Genomic DNA, 22,977 nt, shown 5'->3' on the forward strand with positions numbered 1-22,977 from the left:
GAGTGAATGGCCGTATTGATACTTGCATTGAAGTCTCACAAGTTCCAGTTTTTGTCTCTGCCTGCCTGTCCATCTGTCTCTCTTTCTCTGTTGCTCTTTATGGTCAAATTCAAGCTCCCCAAACTTTTACTTCCCCAACTGAGAGGGTAAAAGGATCTGTCAGGTGATCACTCTGTTGAGTTTGGAATCTTAGACACACCCTGGAGTGAGCCTGTGATTATTTTATCCAGAATTTGTACATCATTATGGCCAGGGGCTGTCAGCAAACTTTTCATTCTTTTGTTTTGTTTCATTTTACTTTATAACTTTATTTTATTATTTGTTAACATAAGGTAATATCTACACTGGATTGACAGACACAGAATAACTGAGAAGTATTCAGCCATTTCTCATCATCCTCATAGCCATCACTCTGGTCCAAGTCACAGTCTGTTCTCACCAAGATTATTTTAGTTGTTTCTAATTGGTACTTACTTCTTCCCTTTGCCCCCTTTTCAGTCTATTCTCCATAAGCAGCAGATTTTAACATAACCCCGATCTTGTCATTGCTTTGCTCAAGAGCCTGCAATGACTCCTTATTTCATTTTCAGTGAAAGCCGGAGTCCTTACAGTGGCCTCCAAGGGTCTGGATAATCTGGCTTCTCACTAAATTTTACTTTAAATTCTACTACTCTTATCTGTGTTCACTCCTCTTCACACATAATGGCCTTCTCACTGTTGTTCAAACATGTGAAACTCTGAGGAAGATGAGTTTGGAAGTCCTGATGTCTCAAAAACTATCCAAAGTTCTGTCTTATCTGATGGCATTAAAATTCCTAAGATGGGAGACTAGCTAAATCCTGGAGCCAGAAAAGACTTTAGACTTGGTCTGCCTGTGGGCTATGGGTCTTAATAATGCAGAGACACGCTCTTTGAACTCAGCGCTCAGCTAACCTCTGTCTCATCACCCCGATCTTGGGAGCCAAGAGAATGTATGGAACTCATGGTTGGTGAACACTTTCTTAGGACATTTATGCTTCTGAAGACACAGCCCAGAGCTTTGCTTTCAGGTGTTCTGAAAGATATACTGGTTAGTTCTAGATGGAATTTACCACACTCAAGTCTAGGCAATGTGAATCGAGAGCCATACATTTGAGACTGATGACTGAGCATGGGGATAGCTACCGAAACTGGAATGGCCTGAGACCTTTGGGTGTCCTACTGAATCCAGAAGAAGGGGTGAGAGAAAGGATGCTGGGGTCAAAGGAAAGAAAAGAATATAATATCCTTCCTCTGACAATATATTAAAGAGCCTGACATGATCTCTCCAAATACACTTCCCTAAATAATGCTGGAACCAAACACCAGCCTCTGAGGTTGGAAGAAATCAGCAATCCCAGATTGGAACATAAACCAAAGACCAGTTGCGTTTCTTGGCGTAAATATTGAAGGAGAGGGATACAGTCTCTGGGATGATATATTGGTGCCTGATTTTTGACAGAAATTTATTTGCAAGTCGGGCTATGACCTGAGTTATAGAACAGAGCATTAAAACCTCCAAGGGGAATTTTATTGTACCCTTAGTGCTGGTCAGTGTCAATGAAGGGCAAATAAGATTTCTATTCTTGTGAGAAATGACATATGGTCGGCTGTAAGTCTGTGTGTGGTCATAGAAGCACATGTTTGGAAGTTGTTCCTAACAGTAAAGATGGGTTGCCTTGTGATAGGCACATTTACCCAATTTGTCCATGTAGGATGGCCCTTAGCCTGCATTTTATGCCCAGGGAAAAGACCTGTATGTTCTTTCTACACATTGAGGATAAACCTCAGAATGAGCACAAAGCAATCTTTTAAAATATTAAAATCTGGTCATTTAATTCTCTTGCTTAAAACCTTCAAAGCTTCCCAGTGCTCCTGAAGTAATGCTCAACACTTTTAAGAGCCTCCAAGGTCATAGCATGACTCGAATCCACTAGTCATTTTCTGCCACCATACATTGCTCATAGTGCTCCAAGCACAGTGAACTTTTCAATGGTTCTTGAATTGCACAAGCTGCTTATGCCTCTTTCTGGAGTCTCTTTCCCTGGAACACCCCTCCCTGCATATTTATATGACCAATTGCCAATCCTTCAGATTTTAGCTAAAATGTCACTTTGGGAAGAAACTTCTTGCTTGATATCTCCAAAGGTAGGGTGCCTGAGATTTTATTTTTATTGCACCTTACATATTTTTGTAGCCACTGTTTTAGTTGTAATTATTTAACTACCTCATTCTTTATTAGACTACAGACTTCATGGTGTTAGAAGCTATTTTCACCCCAGACACTGCTCTGGCTTCAGTTCCTTGCACAGGGTCTGGCACAAAGTAGGTGGCCAAGAAATACTTTATGAAGATTAATGATTTATAACCATAACCTTAATCACTTTAGTCACATGCTGGAATTCTTGTATCATGAACCTGCATTTCTGGAAGATTCTTCTAAGGCAAATATTTTAAGCTTTACAAAGGGAACTTTTTATTTTTTGATGTAAAAAGGCAACAGCAGAATTCTAGCAGAAATAATATTGTGAGGAATTCAATCCTCATGCTTCAGAGAGTAAACCAATCACCATTTCAGGATAAGTTGAAAGATGTTTCTCTCTTGCCTCATCCGTCAGAGTATTACAGTTGGCAGACTTCTTTATGAATTCATGTTTCTTCCTCTGAATGATTTTGGATGTGGTCTGGTACATTTCCCAGTGACACTACAAAGGACAGAGCATCAGAATATTCCCAAAGCAGGGCTGTTTTGTGTCCACAACACAGTGCAAAAGACAAATGTCCAAAAGGTACCACTTTCTCAAAGTAGATTTGGGCCTAATATTCCTGGTAGTTGAAGGATGCTTGTGGGCAAGTCTAATTTGCTTTGGTTCATGCCTAGTGTGATGGTTGCTAAGCCTTTTAGAATTCTGAGTAGAAGAGCTTCTAAATTCAGTAAAAGCAGAACTGTTCCAATTCCAGAGAGGGCCTCATCGATATCCTGCCATCCCACTGCTTCGAGATTCAAAGCTCCTCTTTGTGAAGAAGTAAGTAAATCTCTTACCATCTTAGCACTCAGGACCTCTACAGTTTTTGTGAATAGCTATTCTTAGATTTGAGTTTGAATGAAGAGATATGATACATATTATGATATTTTTATATGCTTACAAATATATAAATATTAGCATTGTAACATTAGGTAGAGCTCTTTCTAATATGAACGTGTACATTCTCCACATTTAGTAAATTTGATACTATGAAGATAATCCCTTCACCTGAATGTTGGGATATTTTCCCCATGCTTCTAAGCCATGAGTATTAGTTCTTATTTTCTAGAATTATAATTGCAAATACAGAAATTGTGAAAGAGTGGAATAAATAGTTTACAGACCCAGGGACATCATCTGAAAATTTCATTTCTTGGATCCTTAATTATTAGTATGAATGTATTTTCTCTTGTTTCTTCCCTTTTAAAATTAATGCCAAAAAAATTCCAACTGAGTAAGTCATCAATTTGAAAAGTTTTGTTTTTCTAGAATATTTGTCACAAATTTAAGAGATGTAATAATTTGTAAATCTTTAACCATGTCTCCTGTGGTAGTCCACAGAAATGAAGTTTGTTTGGTCTAAACTTAGGAGAGAAAAACCCCAAAACCGAATTCATCTGAATTTTGATGTCTAGGAATCAAGAGTTTTTATAGATTTTGAGAGGCAAGTTGTGATAGATGTGTGTATATGTGTGTGTGTGTGATTCCCTAATCTCAAACAACTCCCTATGGAAGAATAACTTTTATTACTGCTTTACTTTTATTGGCTGCATACTCTGATGTAGGAATTGTACTTCTAGAAAGATAAAACTGTTCTATTGTAGCCTATAACTAGGGCATTGTAAGCAAAGAGGGAAGTTGTATAAATAAAGATGGAAAAAGAGTAGGGAGACAGATTGTTTTCCCTATTTCCTAACTGGCAAAGGGAGATTTGTTTGCAGATGACATATGAAAAAATAATGACATAAGCAAAATATGAACAGTTCATAAATCAGGAAGCTAACATTGTGGGCCTACCCTATGCCTGATATTACACACACATATACTTCATTCAATCTTTAAGAGTAGACTTGTGAGGTAAGTGTTATTATCCACATTTTATAGATATTAGGTTGCTTGCCACCACACACATAATCAGTAGGGAATTCACACCATGTCTCTCATAATCCAAATTTATGATCTACCTATTATACTCATTACATATCACAAAAATAATTAGATTTTGAACATATTCAGGAGTGAAGCAGCAAGGGAAAATGTCTGTGTAGACAGATCTTTATTGTGGGTGGAGAAGAAATGTAGTCTCCTCCTGAGACTTCATAATCACAAGTCTGCCCACAGGTAGGTGTGAAAGCCTCAAAACAAAAATTTTATTTAAAATAGTCTCAGATTTGACCCCCAGACAAAAAATTAATTAATTAATTTTTAAAAAATCACAAAATATACAAAGAAGCAAGTCACCACGAGTGAGGACAAGAACAACCAACAGTCAGTAGAATCACACCTGAAAATTTTCAGGTATTGAAATTGTCAGACTGAAAATATAAAATAAGTATATTTAGCATGATTTAAGATTTAAAAGATACTCTTTAAATATTAGCAAAGATCAAGAGACTATGAAAATAACTAAAAACTTTTTGTCAAAGAAACAACAGATTCTACAAGCGAAAAACTTTAATATTGAAATTAAAGTTGATGGCTTAAATAGAAGTTTAGAAACAGCTAAAGAGGGAATCAAGAAAATATAATACGGTTTTGAAGAAATTTTCCTAATTCAACCTAGTGAGAAAACAAAAGAAGTTAATAAATTTGGAGCATAGAATGAGAACTTCTAATATGTACCTAATCCCAGAAGACATAGAGAAATGTAGAAGAGGACATATTTGAAGAGACGATGTATTTTAAGAACTGAGAATTGTAAGAATTGTTAAAAGACATGAAACCTCAAATCCATGATTACCAGCAGGACAAACAAAAAGATACATTATAGTGGAGAACATCAATGATTAAAAAGTAGATCTAAAATACATGCAGAGAGAAAAAAAGGTCAATCACTTCAAAGGAAAAACAACTAGGCAGAAGGTTAGTATCTCAACAGCAACAAGAAATTGAAAATACAGTGGAATGTTATCTTTAATACGCGAGAGAAAATCAAGCCCTATAAACTTAGAATTCTGCACTCAAATAAACTGCCTTTCGTTAATGAGGGGCTAATACAGACATTTTCAGTCAAGTTAAAATTTGAAAGAATTTATTACAGTAAGCATTCACTGAGAGACATTCTAAAGGATGTACTATAAGTGGAGAGAAAATAACTCAAATGGAAAGTTTGAATCTATACATGAATGGCAAGCAGAGAAAGTGGGAAATATGGGGTGACGCTAACAAACTCTGATTTCAAAAAACAATGATACTAACTTATAGTTTGTGGGGTTATAAAACAAGATGAAACTAAACTGTTGGACAAAAATGACGTATAAATTTGGAGGTGATGATTAGAATATTCAAAGAGTCGTGTATTCTCCAGGAAATGGGACAAATTTGACTTTAAATACAGCGAGTACGCATGTTAAAAGACCTAGGGTATAGAGTATATAGTTTGCAAACTTCTTGGAGAGAATAGAACGGAGTGAGAAAATGAAAATTTTGTCTTTCTGATACAATTTGAAAAAAGGGATGTAAGAGAGAAAAAAGAAATAGAGTAAGACAAATAGAAAGCACAACATAGAAACAAATCTGAATCTATCAGTAATCATGAAGAATTTAAATGAACCAAACTCTCTAGCTAAAAAATTAAAAAATGTTGTGTTGGATGACAAAGCAAAGGTGGCTGTATGTCATTTATAAGAGGAATCTCTAAATTATAAAGATAGAACCGTGGTTTTCAATCAGGGGTGATTTTGGCTACGTCTGGAGACATTTTTGATTGTCACACCTGGGGAATAGGGGGAGGGTGCTACTGATATCTACTGGGAAGAAGCCATGGGTGCTGTAGAACAGTCCTCCAGGACAAAGAGTCTAGTCCAGAATGTTGATAGTGCTGAGATTGAGAAACTCCGAGGTAGAGAAAGATTATAAGTAAAAAAAGTTTTAAAAATATCCCAGATATCTCAGTCGTGATTGGTCTGTTGTGGTATCAAACAATCCCAGAATCCCAGTGGCTTAAAACAAAAATACGTGTTTCACCATGGGTCACATGGGGCTCTGCTCCCTGTTTCCTGCCTCAAAGCCCAGGATCACAAAGTGGCCGTTTCCTTGAACAGGGCCAGTCACGGTGGCAGCAGTGCTCACACCAGCAATTGTGTACTCCTTGAAAGTGAAGCACCGCCCTTCCACCTACAGATCACTTGCTGGGACTTGTTCCATAGGCTAGCAAAATGCAGGGGGTCTAAAAAGTGCGGTCCTAATCTGTGCCCCCAAGGGAGGAGAACAGAGGCCTTTGGTAATAAGCAGGGAGGAATGACTGTCACACTGGGCAAATATTATTCAAAGAAGTCGACTGTAGCCGTATTAGCATCAAATGTAATAGACTTTGAGACAAAAGCATTACTGGAAATAGGAGGGTCCCTTCACAATGATAAAGTATTCAATTCGCTTAGAGCTGTAACCATTCTAATCTTGTGTTCACTCAGTAACACAAGCCTCAAGATAAATAAAGCAAAACTTCACAAAACTGTAAGAAGAAAAAGAATTCACCAGCAGGGCTTCTAAGACAGGGATTTACTTAGTGAAAACAAAAATTTCAGATTCTGCAGCAAAAGTAGAGCAGGTACAAATTTACACAGGTTTTTTTCTGAGACCCTGTTTGGAACTACCAAGCATCATAATTTGTGTGAACTTTCTACTTGCAAGAGACCTGCCCGTGTCTTATAATAGAATAAGATCATTTTACCTTTGCTCAAATCACTATAATGACTTCCTGTATCATTCAGAGTTAAAAGAAAATACCTTTATATTGACCTTGAGGACCCAACACAACTGACTTTCCTCCCGTTTATCTCTCTGATCTAATCTATTACTCAGCCCATAGCTCATTTCACTCCAGTCTTACTGGCCTCTGTTGTTCTTTGAAAACACCATTTGTACAGTGTTATGAACTGAACTGTGTCCCTAACACTGCCCCCCCCCCCCCAGTTACTATGTTGAAGCCCTAACCTGCAGTGCCACAGAATTTGGGGATGGGGCCTTTAAAGAGTTGATTCAGTTTAAATGAATGAAAATGGATTAGGGTGCCCTAATCCAATCTGACTGGTGTCCTTATAAGAAGAGACTGAGATACAGAGAGACACAGGGGCATGAGTGCACAGAGACAACCATGTGAAGAGGCAGCAGGAAGGCAGCCATTTGCATGTCAGAGAGAGAGAGAGAGGCCTTAGTAGAAACTAGCCCTGCTGACAGCTCTGTCTTGGACTTCTAGCCTCCAGGACTGTGGTGAAATAGTTTCAGTTGTTTCAGCCATCCAACCTGTAGTTTGTTATGGCAGCCCTAGTAATCTCATAGACACGGTCACCCCAGAATATTTGCATATAATCTCTCCGCCCATAATACTCTTTCCATAAATACACACAGTTCTCATTTTCTTACTGATTTCACAAAGGTCTTTACACAAATATGATCTTCTCAGTGAGGTCTTCCCTGGCACCCTACGTGGAAGTAAAAGCTCCTACTCCCGACACTTCTATCCCTCTTCCCTGTTTTATTCTCTTCATAGCACTTCTCTCCATCTACCAGTTATTAACCTTACTTGTTTAGTTTATTATTCTCTGTGTCCCATTACTGGAATGTAAACTCCATGAGGGTAAGGTTTTTGTCTGTTTCATTCATTGCTTTATTCTCAGAGCCAGAATAGTGCTTATCACAAGGTAGGCACACAATATTTATCAAATACATTCTAACAAACCTTTCTCAGAAGTCCACATATTAGGGGTTTAAGTTACTAGTTGTCAAAGAAGAAGGCAGGCACTCCTTGCAGAGGGAGCCAAGCTCACTGACAAGGGGACCTGAAGGCCTGCAGAGGCGCGTGGGCTCACGGCTGGGTGAGGACAGGGCTCATCTGTAACCTCACCCAGAAAGCAAAGCAAACTTGCCATTGGCAGAACTTCTCTGGAATCTCAAAACTACGATCAATAATTCTAGAAGTTAGAAATTTTTTTTTATCTAGGATGGCATTAGTGAATGTAAAATTTTCTCTTTTAAAGGGCAGTTTCTTTTTCTCCCATATTTTTTAGAAAGTAGAACTTCCATTATTTAGTTCAGAGAATAGAGCCTTCCCTGCGAGGGAGAAGAGTACTCTGCCTCTGTGTGTGCATGAGTGTGTGTCTGTGTGTGTGTGTCTGTGAGTGTGTGTGTCTGAGTGGGTGTCTGTGTGTGTGTGTGTGTCTGTGTGTGTGTGTGTGTCTAGTTGGACTCGGCTGAACTTTAAGGTTGTACTGAAATGTTTTAACATGAAGAGAGAAGACTTTACTTGCCTTCTTGGCTCTCGCAATTTTCATTTTACTCTATAATAAATGGATTTATTGTCCTGGGGCAGTCTCCACTGATTTGAATTTAAAGACATACTTTCTTTCATTCTGCATTCATGGAACACGGGAATTCAGTTGTGCATAAAATATATTACTTTAAATAAATAAGCAAAATCAAAATATGTTCAGAAGACTTGACTTATACCAAAAAGGTGAAATATGGCCAGGGGTGGTTTGAACATATTTCATCTCATAGGAATTGAGAATAGTTACAGATCTGGACTTTGGAGTTGGTCAGAGTTGGTCTGAATCCCGTATTACCACTTCCAAACTATTATGGTCAAACTATGTCACCTCTTTATATCTCTTGTTCTGAAATTTATAACTCAGAAATCTGTAAATGTGGATAACACTTTTCTAATTCTTGTAAAGTTACATGAGATATTGCATATAAAGTACTTGACCAGTGCTTGTGATGTAGTAAATGCATGATAAATGTTAACTATCATTAATATCATTATCTCATGGCTTGACTTTTGTGTTTGTTTCCTCTGCATTTCTGTAAGTTTTCACACTGTCAAGAAGATGTATTTAAAAACGTAGTAACACACAAACTATCTATAACCTTAAAAGTACACTCACCTCTCTAAGTAAAAGTCAAATCTCATATATCTCAGGCCCCCTTTTCCTTTCCTAATGAAATCTAGGTCAGACTTTAGGGGACTGAATTGGGAACTTGAAGAATCCTTATCACTATAGAGACAAAGGAAGTTTCTTTCTAGCAGATCTGAACACAAAAGAATACAAACCAAAGTTTACCAGATAAACCTATTGTTCCCTTAAACGTTTCTATTTGTCCGTTTATTAGGTTACATGTGTCGAATTTCAAGGTCAGAAAAATGAACTAGGGACAAAACAGTTATTTGGTAGGTTATTTGCCTTAATTTGATACCTGTGGGCTGCAGAGCCATGTGCAGTGCAGTACCTCTCTGACACATAGGTAAGGGTGGCCTTTGCCGGGGGAGCCATGCTTTAGAGGGTCCTGCTCTGCAGTTTCCTCTGGTTAAGTCCCTCCACACTGAAGAGGAGTTTGGGAGGCTAAGAGGACATGCCCGGCTCAAGTCCCTGCCCTCCTTTCTAGACTACATTTGTGCTCTAGCTCTGGGCCACACAAATGTTAGATGCAGGCTGCAGCACAGGGTGTGTTACAGAGAGTCATAGATTATAGAACATCAGAGCTGGCGATCATCAAGAATAGTATAATCATCTCAGAGAAGGAAAATTAGATCCTTTAGGTATGCACAAAAATTTATAACTTTATAGGTTGTTTGATTAAAGAGGACCCAGGTGCTGTATTTCAGGAGATATGATGGCTAAGAATGGCTTTCCACCATGTTAATTATTGTGTTTGAAATTTATCAGAAGCTATTGATATTTTACTGTGTGTTTTGTGCACTTAAAAAAAGTGTTTAGTTACCTTTTCCTGACAGATGGTGGTTGGAGGTACTGGTAAAATAGAGTTCAAGTCTCACATTTCTTCATGCCCACTTCTGCAAGGGTCTGACCTGTGCCCTTCAATAGGAAGCCAACCCAAGATCATCCTTATATTCAGATGACCATACTCTGTTCCAGCTGATGCCTTCAAGCTGGCTCCTACTGAATGCACCAGGATCAGATGCTTAACTCAAGGAAGCCCCTTGTCTTGCCAAACACCTATTAAGTGGCTGATAGGATTGTTTTGCCTGACAGGGATATTAGTGACTAATTCGATTCTCCCTTAGGAAATCCGAATGTAAAACACAGAGAACTGGGGGTAGGTATTGGGGACAGAAGTTAAATACCACACAGAGAAAGCAGCATGAGGACATTATGAATAAGCAGAAGCTGGAGAGGTAGAAGCAGTAAAGTCAAGGAAAGAAGCAGTAGACACAATCCGGGAGAAGGTGTGAGTCATATTGCTGGTGAAGACAGGGTGAAAACAGACAGACCTATAGCTGAGGTGGGGTTAAGTGAGAGATGGAAACGAAGTAACTGGGTCATTAGCACTGGTCAGATTCTCGGTGACTTACCAGTTCATGGTACTCCAAACTTCCTGAGGCCTGCCTGACTGAGATTGATTCTTACCAAGAATTCTTACCATTTAGCTTTTCCTGAAGCGTAGCAATATACTGGCGATGGATAACATTTATTGAGCTCTCAGTTCTTGCCTGAACTTTTTAAAAAGTTTTCAAGGATTTTCTCTTTCATCCACAAAGAAAAAAGTAGGTTCTTTAAGTAGCCCCATTTTAAAAATAAGAAAACTGAGGCAAGAAAGGTTAAGTAACTTGCCTATAAGGTCGCATAGTGAATAGAAATAGAAGTTGGAATTCAAATGTAGGCAGTATGATTTAAAGCCCAAACTCTAATTGACCGTACAATACTACTCTGCGTGGTTGAGATTTGTTTTCTCTGTTCCCACGTTTATTAGTGTACTGCTCATTCTACCCCCACTGCCCCTGCCAACACACACCAGGTTCTTGATGGGGTTTATGTTCCTTGCAACCCAGAGTTCCTAATTATGTAATCTAGTTCTTGGCAACAGCAGATCTGCCAATCTCAATCACTAGGCAACCAGTTTTAATTCCCTTTTCATAGGCATGAGTGTTAGGCCGACCCTGCTGTCCACATAAGCAGGCCAGCTCCTTAGAATACAAAGTTTCTCTTTGACCTGTTCCTAAGAAGAGTCATCCTCTGTCATAGCACATCCTGTCCTAAGTGCAGCTGAATTGTTGTCTGTCTCCTCCCCCTAGACTGAGGTCTCCTAAGAGTACAGATTGTTCTTTCATTTTTTTGTCTCTGATACTTCTCACACTGACTGGGACAAAGTAAATCTCTACAGTGATTCAGTAAATGAACATAGTTCCTTCTTATTTATGCTCTGGGCTTCAGATGTCTCTTCATACTCTGTCCTAGCCTATCTTGGGAATAAGCCAAATGGTTAATAAAGAATACATATCTAAAAAAAAGAAATAAGAAAAAATATACCTAATCCAAGGTGGCTTTCAACTCAGAATGATAATATGTAGGCATTAAAAAAGATTACTTTGGAATTAGAGACAGAAGGCTGGACCAATAACTTTGTATCAAGATATATATAAATGAATGAATAATGCATAATTGAAAATAATACCTTTGTGTAGCATTTTATAGAGTGAAAAGCATTTTCACTTAAATGGTCTCATTTGATACCCACAGTGTACCTTTGAAGATTTATTATTCTGGTCTTGAAGACTGCTCCTTACTAAACTATGGTGGGCAGCCGTGTAGGCCAGTGGTGTCTTCTCTGCTGCTGCAGTTTCGTGGGACTCTCCACTCTGTAGGTGACTGGTGGCCCTGATTAGAAAACACCAGGTTGGGGGTGGGATAGTGGTGGGGATGGAGGAGTTTCTCCTCATTTCTGTCTGTGATCAAGCCTTTGCAGATGAGGGAGGCAGGTGGCTATTTACCCCCTGGGCGTCACCCTCCTTGTCACCATCTGGTTATTCTTCTCTAACCCATCATGCCCCCAACTATGATGGTGCTTGAAGACTTCTAATGGCTCAGATTTCAGAGGAGAGTGTATCTCTAAGGACTTGGCCTTCAAAAGAAGGGTGAACCATGCAAAACTCTCTCTTTCCTGACCTCTTTCATCTCTGTTGCCTCCCCCTTCAATCTTTCCTCCAATCCCCTGCACCTTGCCTTGAGACTCTCCATTACTCTCCATGTGAAGATGCTTCCACCGCCCTTTGTACTTTCCTAACACTTGGCCCAGTTATTAATTCAAGAGGCTCTTGTCTGTGCAATCATTAATTATTCAGAGGCAAGATAATGGGCTGTAATCCTGCGAGTGCTGATAGACATAGGAACTTCAGAACCACTTCAGTCTCTTCAGCAGACATAAGCCAAGTAAATTTCCTCACTAGTGTACCTGGGATGCTGGCACATGTTGTCACAGTCCAGGTTACTTTCTCTGCAATAATACAGTCAAACGCCTTGTGCAGAAAGAACAGTCGCCCTGCCTCTTGAGAACAGTAAGCTGTGGCATTGCTGTGGGGGCTTCTGACTTCCCTGCAGCTGGGCCGGGTTACCAGAACCCCCACCAGCTGCAAGCCTGTTTCTGTCTGTCATCCAAGAAGGATGACCTATTTCTAATTAATTTTCTATAAAATTCAGATTTTTTTCCCTTCTTTCACACCAAACCCAGTCCCATTATCCAAGAGAGTGGGATCAATTGATTCTGCCAGAGTGCTCAGAAAATGAAACCTTAGCGAAATCAAGTGAATTACCAAGCAATGGCAGATGTAGGCCCCACAGTGTCTCACTCATAAATATTAATTATGTACTTTGCAAGAGATTTACTGGCAGCTCTGAGGGAATTTCTGATGGTAAATTATTGAATCTATTTGTTGATTTCATTTTCTACATTTCCTTCTCCTTTCCAGCTCCCTCTTAAAAAAAAAAAAACAGTGTTAAATATATTCAAAAACTCTTGATTTAGAATGATTAAGAGGTAAAGTTTTATCTCTTGTTTGGCAAAGTGGAAATTTCTGAAGATAATAAGATAAAGGGTAAAATTTCCTTATGTAATTTCCTCTTTATAGCTCCCCCAGAGTTAATGCTCATAGCATAGCATGCATATTCTATTTAATTATCTCCTCCACCAACATTGTACCTTGCACATAGTGGGAATTCAACAAAGTCTCTGTTGGAATTCTGTGTATAATTTTATTGAGAATGTCTGAATAACATCATCCCAGAAGCCGGACCATTGCCAGTAATATTCAGGCCAGGTCTGTTTCCTATGAAGCAGTTCTGTTCTGCCATTGATATTTTTTAAAAATGAAACTACATGAGAGTTAATGTGTTTATTACAAAATGGAAAGATCTAGAGGACACTTTTCCCTTTATTTTTGAGGAGTTCCAATTCTGGCAGAAAAAAAAAATCTGGCTCATTATTTTCTAAGCAGTACCTTGTCTAAGGAGATGTACATCCTTCTGCCTTCCTCATTTAGCTTTTCTGGTCAAGCCTAAAGAAATGTTGAGTTTCAAAATCCAAAAACGTCTTTTCACCTTATCTCGCTCTAAAACTCTCATTTCACCATTACCCAATCTTCCTGCCACCACCCCAAAATTTTGCTCTTATTTTCTCTCTCTCCTATATTTAATACACACCCACAGAAAGTGGAATTTCCCTTGGTGAATTTTGTTATGTTTGCTTTAACAATCATTTTATGTGCTGGGAATTGGGATTTTTCACCTCTGCCAACAGCCTGAGCATCCCTGGAACTTATTTCCAGATTTTCAGGGAAAGAAACCTTGTTTTCAAGCTAAGGGTAGTGGGCTCCTTTTTTCTCATTGTTGGGTGTGCCAAAGGCTGGGTATGACCCGTGGGCTTTCCAGTAACCATGGGAGAATGCGACTGGCATTCAAAGACGTTCCTTTCAGCCTCGGGTAATTGTAGAAGAATGTGGGCCATATGGCAAGAATGGAGTCTCTGAATAGATAACCTGGATGGGATGGACAAGGGAAGGCAAATAGCCCACAAAGACCTTCACAGAATGGGGCCTGAATGAAGCACATGTTTGTAACAGGGTGTTAAGTAAGATTCTTCCTGCTGTTTCACTTAGCTGAGGCCCCAGAGCTGAGAACAGTAGGTGGTAACGTTCTGAAAAGGATACTTGATCATATCCAGAAGATGAGGGTTTCCTTGAGGTAAGTAAATGGATGACTGTGCCGTGGCCTTCTCCTTCCCTGGGGAAAGGCTAAGATTGCTTCCCAGTAATTCAGGAGAGAAGCTAAGGGCCTCAAGAAACCCTCTCAAAGTTGACAGGGATGTCTGTCAGGAAGGGGACTGTCATTTCAGTCCCTTCCTCGTGACATGTACATAAAATGTGGAGACTTGTCTTCCTGCGTCATTGAGGGATTACCCTGGATGGGAGCAAAGCATGGAGAGAAAGTTCTTGGGGAACTTAATCTGTGCCTCCTGTACTTTGGAGTTTCAGAGCCTGGGTCTGATTCTCACCCGGAAGGTGTAAAGGCAAGAAGCTGGCTGACATGACAGTGCCTCTGATGGCAACACAAAGAGAAGGGCCACCTGCACATCTGCATTTGGTAAGGAAAGGGGCTGAGTGTTTTGCTGACTGCCACAACAAGCAGGGAGCAAGGGCCAGGCTTTTCATCTTGGAAAGGGTCGCACTCCACAGGCCTCCCTGCTACCAGGAAGAACCCAGCAGAGAGAGCAGCACTGGGACTGAGGGGTGCTTCTCAGTGTCCAGCCAGAGATTACATAAGCCAGAAAAGGGACTATTTTGGGGTAATCTCTGGAGAAGGGGCAAAAGATCCTTCAGAAGTGCCCCAAGAAAGAAAGAAGCAATGTTAGAAGAAAGGACTCTGGTGATAGGTTGCCACTATGATAGTCAAGGGAGACTTCTTACCCTTCACCCTTCCACCCCTGCACCTCCCCAATTCCAAGGGCAGCACAGTGAGAGGAGGAGGAGTGAATGAGGAAGATGAAGAAGGGACTGGGCAGAGCCTACTCCTGCCCTTCTGTGGGTTTTAAGCCTCAGATTCAGGTCAGAGGAGGCAGAAAAACTTTAAATCAGTTGAGACCATGAAACTTGGTATTAGGCAGGACTAGACTTATTTGATACCTAAAAATGATACTATTTATTATTAGCTGAAAGGCACCAGAGAAGCTATGAGATCTGTCCAAGAAATTGCCCGGAGAGAAAAAAATGTATACAGGAGAAAGAATAAAGATTTATTATTTCTCTTCATGCTCTACTGTGCCCAACTTATTCAATAAATCAGTTATATGTTCCATCAATAAATGTTTGCCAAAACTCTGCATGAATTTATTTCACTTCTGATGAGAAGCCCATGTAGCCAGACTCCCTTAAGCATATGAACCTTAAACAAACAAAAAGGGATTCTAAATGACTTGGATCTGAAGGGATTGTTGTATAATGAAGATTTGAATACCCACTACAAGCTTTTCTAGCATTTGCTTAAGATGTTCATGAGCTCTTTTTAGTTAGGCAGTATTTCAAATAAAAATGCTCTCCGAGAGCAGAAATATAACTTGGAGCAATTCAGATAATGGCTCATGGCCTTGGTCCTTGTTAGAATCTTACCTTACATAACATTACACATTGTTGAGACTTACGAAGAAGTTCATTGTCTTCCTTTGAATAAGAATGCAGGCGTTCAGGAGAACTCTTTTATTTCAAGTGTTACCTTAGATCGTGTGTAGTGGTCTCTTAATCTAGGTAAACTTTGGCCTGGCTATGTGCCCGAGTGTAGATAAAGCACATGGGCATAGAGAAAATTTTGCTGTGATGGGTTGAATAATTTCTTGGGGATGGTTATTCAATTTCTTACAATTATAAAAGAATTTTGATGTTCCCTGTTTGGAGACTGGCTCTGAGATGGGTCCGGAGCTCTAGCCCATAGTGACATAATGTGTACGAGGCTCACATGCCCTCAAGCAATGGAACCTTAGAGCTTCTGTGAAACTGATGGAAGTGTCATGAAGGGCACATAAGGAGAATATTAGGACTATGTCCCAAGCAATTGTCAAGAATCAGATGATTTTCCCCTCTAGAAGAGATTAGAGAGGTGATCTCCAAATACAGGAAGAAGTATGTAAATGAAGGGTAATTAATTTTTTCTTTTCCTATTTCTTATGGATAAAGCCAAATAATTAAGCATAAAATACAGCACCAAAGATTTAGATTAGACAAAATAAAACATTTAAATAAGGTTTACTAAGAAAGTGTGAGTCTCTTGGGCCAGTTATGTTACAAAGGCAATAGTACCCTGATGTTGATGTTGAGTTTGGGATGTGTGTCACTGAGGGCAAATGATTAGGCTCTAGAAGTCCATCCAACACCCTTAACTGTATTCCCACCTTCTCATATTTGACCAAACATTTCAGTTTGGGGTGTACAGAGGTCTATGAAGTGCTGGCCCTCTCTTACATTGCCTTCCACTTGTGAGTTTCCAGAGCATCAAACAGTCTTTCACTTTAATTAAAACTAGAACCTAGATTTAAATGTTTTCAAACTAAACTACTTTCCTAAAGAATATCATGATAACTTCGACATTCAGCATTAAAACCAAGATGCTTATTTATAACCAACTGTTTAAAAATCATCAAACATTTCACTCACTGCCATTTGGGAACAAGGAGTCTATTTGTGAAAAAGCTTAGAGACAGACATACCCTTTCCAGATTCTCCTGGAGCCCAACCTTTAGAAATTGCAAAATGTGCATGTCATTAAACAGGGTGTTCCTATTAATTGTGTGGTTGGTAGGTAAAAAAATCTAACACCCCATAACTCACACAATTATAATGAAATTAATCTGTACTCCCAGTTAAGTGACTCAGTGAAGTCATACATGATAAACTTGTCATCATGAGAAATATAAAGCAGAAAGATGCAAGCTTCCATTACTGTTATGCAAGTAGACTTAGGGAAAACACGATCACAGATACAAGGAGTGCAAAAGAAAGTTATAGTTTCAATGTTAGTCTACATATTTATATAATCTGTTGGCATAAAATCATAAACGTATTCCTGTAAAAACATCATTCATTTTGAAAGTTCTTCATTATAATTTTCCTGGTGTTATCCATCCAGTCGTTTAATCCATTATTTAACACCTATTAAAAAGAGAATCCTAAATTACTTACCTGAGAAGAAAAATTGTGGAATTACTTATTTCCAGAAACATTTTCTGTAGTTAAAGGCAAAGCTTTTCTTATTTTACATCACAGTATCTCCATTTCCTCCCACTTATCCAGTGTTACCAACAATACTCTTCTTGTATTTTTATTGTTACCTTGAAAGAATTTATAGGCTATAACTCTGTTCTTCTGAGTATTCTCTTTTCTACTACATAAGTTTAGCTCTCCTAGGCTCTTAATATGTCATTGCATCTGACTGCTGAACCTTTCTGGGTTTCCCCTTTTTGCGTCTTTAGGGTGATGTTATTATGTGTATTGGCCAAATAGTTGGGAGCTGAGATGTCATGAGGTCCTGTGTGCAATCAGTTGCAGCCCATGTCTCCTTGTATACCCAGGACTCAAGTCTCGGATTAGATGGAGACCACTAGGCCCTGTACATCTTCATCGTGTGGCAGGGGCAGGAAGAGCTACTTATACCACTGGGTTTGGCTTAATGAGGTGGTGAGAGAATAGTCCAGAGGCACAGATCCAGTGCCTTCTTTCTCTGTGGCATTCTGCAGGGAACCTTTGCTGCCTTCTCCTATGCTTCATCAACAACCAAGCGAAAAACAGATCCTGGATTTAGATGTGTCCTAAATCCAGGGCTTCTTCCTTAGGTTAGTGAAGGGCTCCAGTCTGTTTGTTATCAGATCAGCCTCATTACATCATAGTCATGCTGTGAATAAGGCAAAGATGCTCTCACACGTATCTGAAGTAGTAGAGATAGATTTCTTGAGAATTCTGGACTCCCTTACACGTGACATTTGAAAATAGATCCAAATTCTCTGAGCTCTGTCTGGTCCTTCTGTGAGAAACTAATAGTAACAGTCACAGCACCAGTGGTGTGCCAGTAAACATTTAAAAACAGACCCTCTTGAAAAAAATGTTTATACACATATATGTGCATAAGTATATTACAAATTTTACTGATAAAAGGGATGTGTAGCACACAACTGACAACAATAAAACCCACAATACTCTTTATTGTTAATTCCATATTGATTCTCACTGAATGCTGTAGTTGATTTTTGCTGAACTCTGTTTATAGCCAACCCATGGTTGTAATTGATGAATGAATTTCGTTCTGATAGGAATGTTGGTTGATATTTTTATTTACATTAATAAGTAAGACTAAAAGGAAAGTGCAACAATGAAGATGTTTATCAGAACTTCATTATTGTGTCAATGATGTGAGCAACTTCTTTGCTTCAAACACTGGGACAGTAGTCCTCAATTTTCTGTGCTACTCACATTGTAATATCTACTGACACTTACAAGTTTAATCTACATTATTAACATTTTTCTCCATTACTTCTCATGTCAAGATGATCAACAAAAAAAATAAATCAAGCTGTGATTGGTAGCCACCATGATCAATTTAAAGCTACCAACATAACATTACTTACTGCAAGTTGGGAAGAGATGCACAGTAGCACATCATCATAAATCTTCTCTACCATACAGCTAGAATGGGCGTAAATAACCTCACATTCATAGGTAATAGAAGAATGCAGTACAATAATTAGGATGTGATGCATTTTCAGTATTTTTAACCCTGATTTTTAATGTTTTGTTTAATATGTAAGTTTATATAGTGCAATTTTAAGTGATGGCTCAGTATAACAACTGGCTCACAAAATTCCTTAAAAGGTACTAACCAGTTCTTGTAGGCCAGCACAGGTGGGCTCCAAACACCACTGGCCACAGCTCAGAAACATTGTAATGATGGGAAATTAGAGCTGGAAGAATCTTAACCACTGTCTCTGATGTGTTGTGGTTTGTGTAGGAAACTATCAGCAGAGGAGGTTGTGGCCTGGTTCCCAGATTCTGGTGGAATGAATCACTGTGAAAGCATCTCTAGCATAAGTTGACCCTTTCCAAGCAGAAGCTTGGCAGGGGAGTACTGGCAGCTCTTCATGAGGGCCAGGCCACCTTCTGTGTCTGTTTGTCATGCTCCATGTCATGTACATGTGTGTGGGAAGGTGGGGCAGAGAAAAAGGGAGATGTTGGGAGTTTGCATCCTACCACCTAGGACTCTAAATCCTAGGGCAGTCTGGAGCTTTGGGAATGTCTGGGTTCCTCCAAGGAGGAATATTTTCGCTGTATATTCAGAAGCAATTGGCCGAGAGTAAGCATGGAAATAGCAAAACTTTAGGAGAGAAATGAAGTTTCAAAATGGTGATTATGCAGAATGGAGGAGGAAAAAGTTAAAATCATCAACTCCAGCTGGGACTGGAGACATAATAGCTAAGAACAGTTAACATTTACTGATGTACTGCATATTTATAATATGCTAAGCATTTTGCATGCATAATTTCACTTAACTTTACCACACCATGAAAAACAGATATTATTTTCCTCATCATTTTTTTCATATAGGGAAACTGATTGAGATAGCTGCACAAAGTGATACAGAGAGAAAAGGGCAGAGCTGGAATCCACAGAAAACACAAACTTTTGAATCATGAACACACACAGTCATTTTACTTTCTCCATCAGCTGCCCATGTATTGGAACGAAGAAGAACGGGGTTGTGTTCTACTGTTTAGATAGGATAAAGAGCAATGGAGAGGAGAGGACCTCTGGAATACTTATCTATGACCAGAATGAAAAGGAAGACCCACCCACCTATTTCTACCACCATTAAAACCCTGGATTGAATGCTACCATTACCACCACCCATAATAACAAAGTGCTACAAATAACCAAAAGATTATCAAACTCCAGGGTCCCAGACACCGAGAATGAAGACTGTAATAATTGGCTCCTCATCTCTAAATTCTGAAGTGGAGTCTGTCCTTTCCACGTAGATTTGGGTGCATTTATCACGACAGTTACAGGTCAGGTCGTGATATCTGAGGCTAAGGCAGAAGAGGCGGCTTTCTTGGATTACTCTCTAGGAAATTCCACTCAAACCCAGTATCAGGAAGCTCAAGCCATATGGAGAACAGTTTGTAGGTGCTCTGTTCACAGTTCTAGTTGAGCCAGTCTCTAAGTCAGTTCGGCCCAGGCACCAGGCGTGTGAGTGAAGAAACCATCTTGGAAACATCCCTTTACTCCAGCGATACCTCCCTTCAACCTTGCAAGTCTTTTGGTCTGAGTCCCCAGACACTGTTGGGCAGAGAAAAACTGTCCCAACTGTGCCCTTTCCTAATTCTTGACCTGTAGAATCTGTGAGCATAATCAAAAGATCTTTGTTTTATGTTACTAAGTTAACGATGGTGTGTTTCACTGCAAAGATAACTGGAACACATACCAAAGAAGGATCTCCACAAATGTAAGCATAACTGTGCACCTGGCATATGCAGAAATCACTGTCACATCATTGCTGTGTGCATTCAGAGGGAAGAGTTGCTTAAGTTCTTGGCTCCTGGAGAAGTGGAAGTTTCCTTGAATGAGAATCCTTTCATCAGCGTCTAAGAAACCAGCAGTGGCCTAACATTTAAAGTTTAAGTTGGTAGAAGAAACAACACAACCAAAGAATGAGGACTGTCTTTACTATTATTGTAATCCCTATAATAATGATACTGGACATCTGTTTTCACTGCAATGCATCTGTATTAGAATCTTGGAATGTTTCAAAGGCTTAGTATTTTGGGATCGTTTCTATATCTTATTCTATTTACACTTGAGTCTGAGAGTTTAGGGGTGCATAATAGTAGCAAGAATTCAGTGAAGCATCTGTGTGTGCCCAATGGCAACATGAAGCACAGGCAGTGACCATACCCTGGCCCCGATCAAATATAGGGTCAAATGGCTCATGTCTCTGGTTTCTGCCCAGGGGCCTCTAGGAGTGCAATTGGTGAGATCCAAAGGACCCTTGCTCCGGTTCCTGGCATGATCAGACCTAGGCAAGCTGTGTTCTGAGGGTAGGAAATTTCTATTTCCAAACTTCCAAGCTGATTTAACCAAAGTGAGCTGCATGTTGAAAACAAATGTGTGAAGGATGTTCAGTTTCTACAACTGTATCAATATTAATGTTAAATTTTTTTACATATAGTTTCCTATTGATATTTTGCTGAATGGCTTATGGGTGAAATTTTACTGTTTTAAGAACTGAAAGACAAAGTAGATACTGATTCGAGCATTATTATATGCAAGTAAGCTGTTTGAATTAATCTTTGGGTTAAATACGCCTACTTATTCAGTCCAACAATTGGTCATTTCCCTAAATATTTGGTATCTTATTTCTTAAGATTCATTCATCAGTGTTATTTGATGAAACAGTTATTTTATGTAACATGATTACAGTCTGGTGCAGACATATTATTAATAATATAAGTAAACAAACATTAAACAACATAAAACTTAAACATTTGCATTATATGCTATCTAAAACATTTCCAGGGATTATGATTGCCTTACCATCTAGTGTTCCTCCTATAATTACTGAAGTCAGAGAGGTTTTTGAGCAGCATGAGCTTGATTAAAGAAAAGGAAATAATTACATTTCTGAGGGAACTCTCATTATCTACAGTTTTCTTCTAAAAAGAAAGTGGACCAGTGAAGTAGCCATGAATTTTGGTGTCCCTGTTTAGAGCCTGTCCAGGCTTGGGTGAGAGAGAAACTCTTTAGGAGGAGAAAACCCTCTCCTCTTTTACGGGATGACCAGTTTGCCATAGGCAGTACAAATTTGTATCTCCTTCCTTGACATAATTATTATTTGAACTCCTCTTTATTATTAAAAGTGTTCTCATTTGGAGGATAAATTGTACTGTCACTGTACTCACAAGTCCGGGGGAAACTCTTTTTACCGCACACACAGACACTTGGTGGCAGATTCCCTCTGTTCACACGAACCACTGGCCACAGCATGGAATTGTGTGTCCAGTTTCTTCCATCATGTGTAAAACAGAATCCATTATATCTGTATTCCCTTTCGTCTTCACTATATAACCAAATTACCTGCAATTAAAGCTCAGTTTGTTTCATTGGTATGGATTAAACACCTGTGACTTTTATTACACATCTTCGGGGATTGATTTAAATTTTGCAAACATATTATTTGCCATCATTAAAACCTTAATTTTAATAGAGTACCCCACAATGGACTAAGTACTGTTTCCCATAAGAATTTCTTAGATTCAGTTAGACTGAAAGGCGAGACAGAGTGTAGAGGAAAGAACGTCAGACCTGGGTCTGGAGCTCCATGCTTAAGTCCACACTCTGCCCGCTGTGTGTAGAGGGACAACACATCCCAGTTTGCCCAGGATTGTCCCAGTTTATACCTGCTCTTCAGTGCAGTTTCTAACAGTGCCCCCCTTTCATTCCCCAAAGTGCCCTGGTTTGAAAGATAAATAATATGGTCCCTTTACTTATAAATCATGTAGAATCAGGCAAATAACTAACCCTTTTGTGTCTTCATTCCCCATTTGCCTACAGATACCCATCCCACAAAGTTATTCTGAGGAGTAAGAGTACAAACATGAAAGAGCTTTTAAAGCCCAGTATACTAATCGAGTGTAACATGGTAGGTGAGCTTCCAGTTTTTCCATGCTTCTGCCCTGGGATTAGCAAGATCGAGTGTCTGTAGATTTCTGTGGCTGAGCCCAGTTCTTGCTCTCTGGTGCAGGTGCTGTACTTTCTGTCGGGGCCCAGCCAGCTCAGTAAGAGGTCCCTGTGTTTGGGTTCTGGCCAGTGGAATGCTGGCACTGTGTGACACAGGCTGCTTCCTGGCCCACACAATTGCCTATACTCATTCCTTTCTGCCTGGCCAGAATGGAA

At 39.4% G+C, this 22,977-nt stretch overlaps 1 long non-coding RNA gene across 1 annotated transcript in view; it reads left to right on the plus strand.

The window, feature by feature from the left end:
* Positions 1 to 2,984: 2,984 nt before the first annotated feature.
* The window catches only part of LOC140697893 (uncharacterized), a 70,638-nt gene continuing 50,645 nt past the window's right edge, over positions 2,985 to 22,977 (plus strand). The window contains exons 1-3 of the long non-coding RNA XR_012075273.1: positions 2,985 to 3,044; positions 11,741 to 11,861; positions 14,527 to 14,635. This is a non-coding gene — a long non-coding RNA (uncharacterized lncRNA). The remainder of the gene's footprint in view (positions 3,045 to 11,740; positions 11,862 to 14,526; positions 14,636 to 22,977) is intronic.

Source organism: Vicugna pacos, chromosome 8 (assembly GCF_048564905.1).
Source record: "Vicugna pacos chromosome 8, VicPac4, whole genome shotgun sequence".
Classification (NCBI taxonomy): Eukaryota; Metazoa; Chordata; class Mammalia; order Artiodactyla; family Camelidae; genus Vicugna; species Vicugna pacos.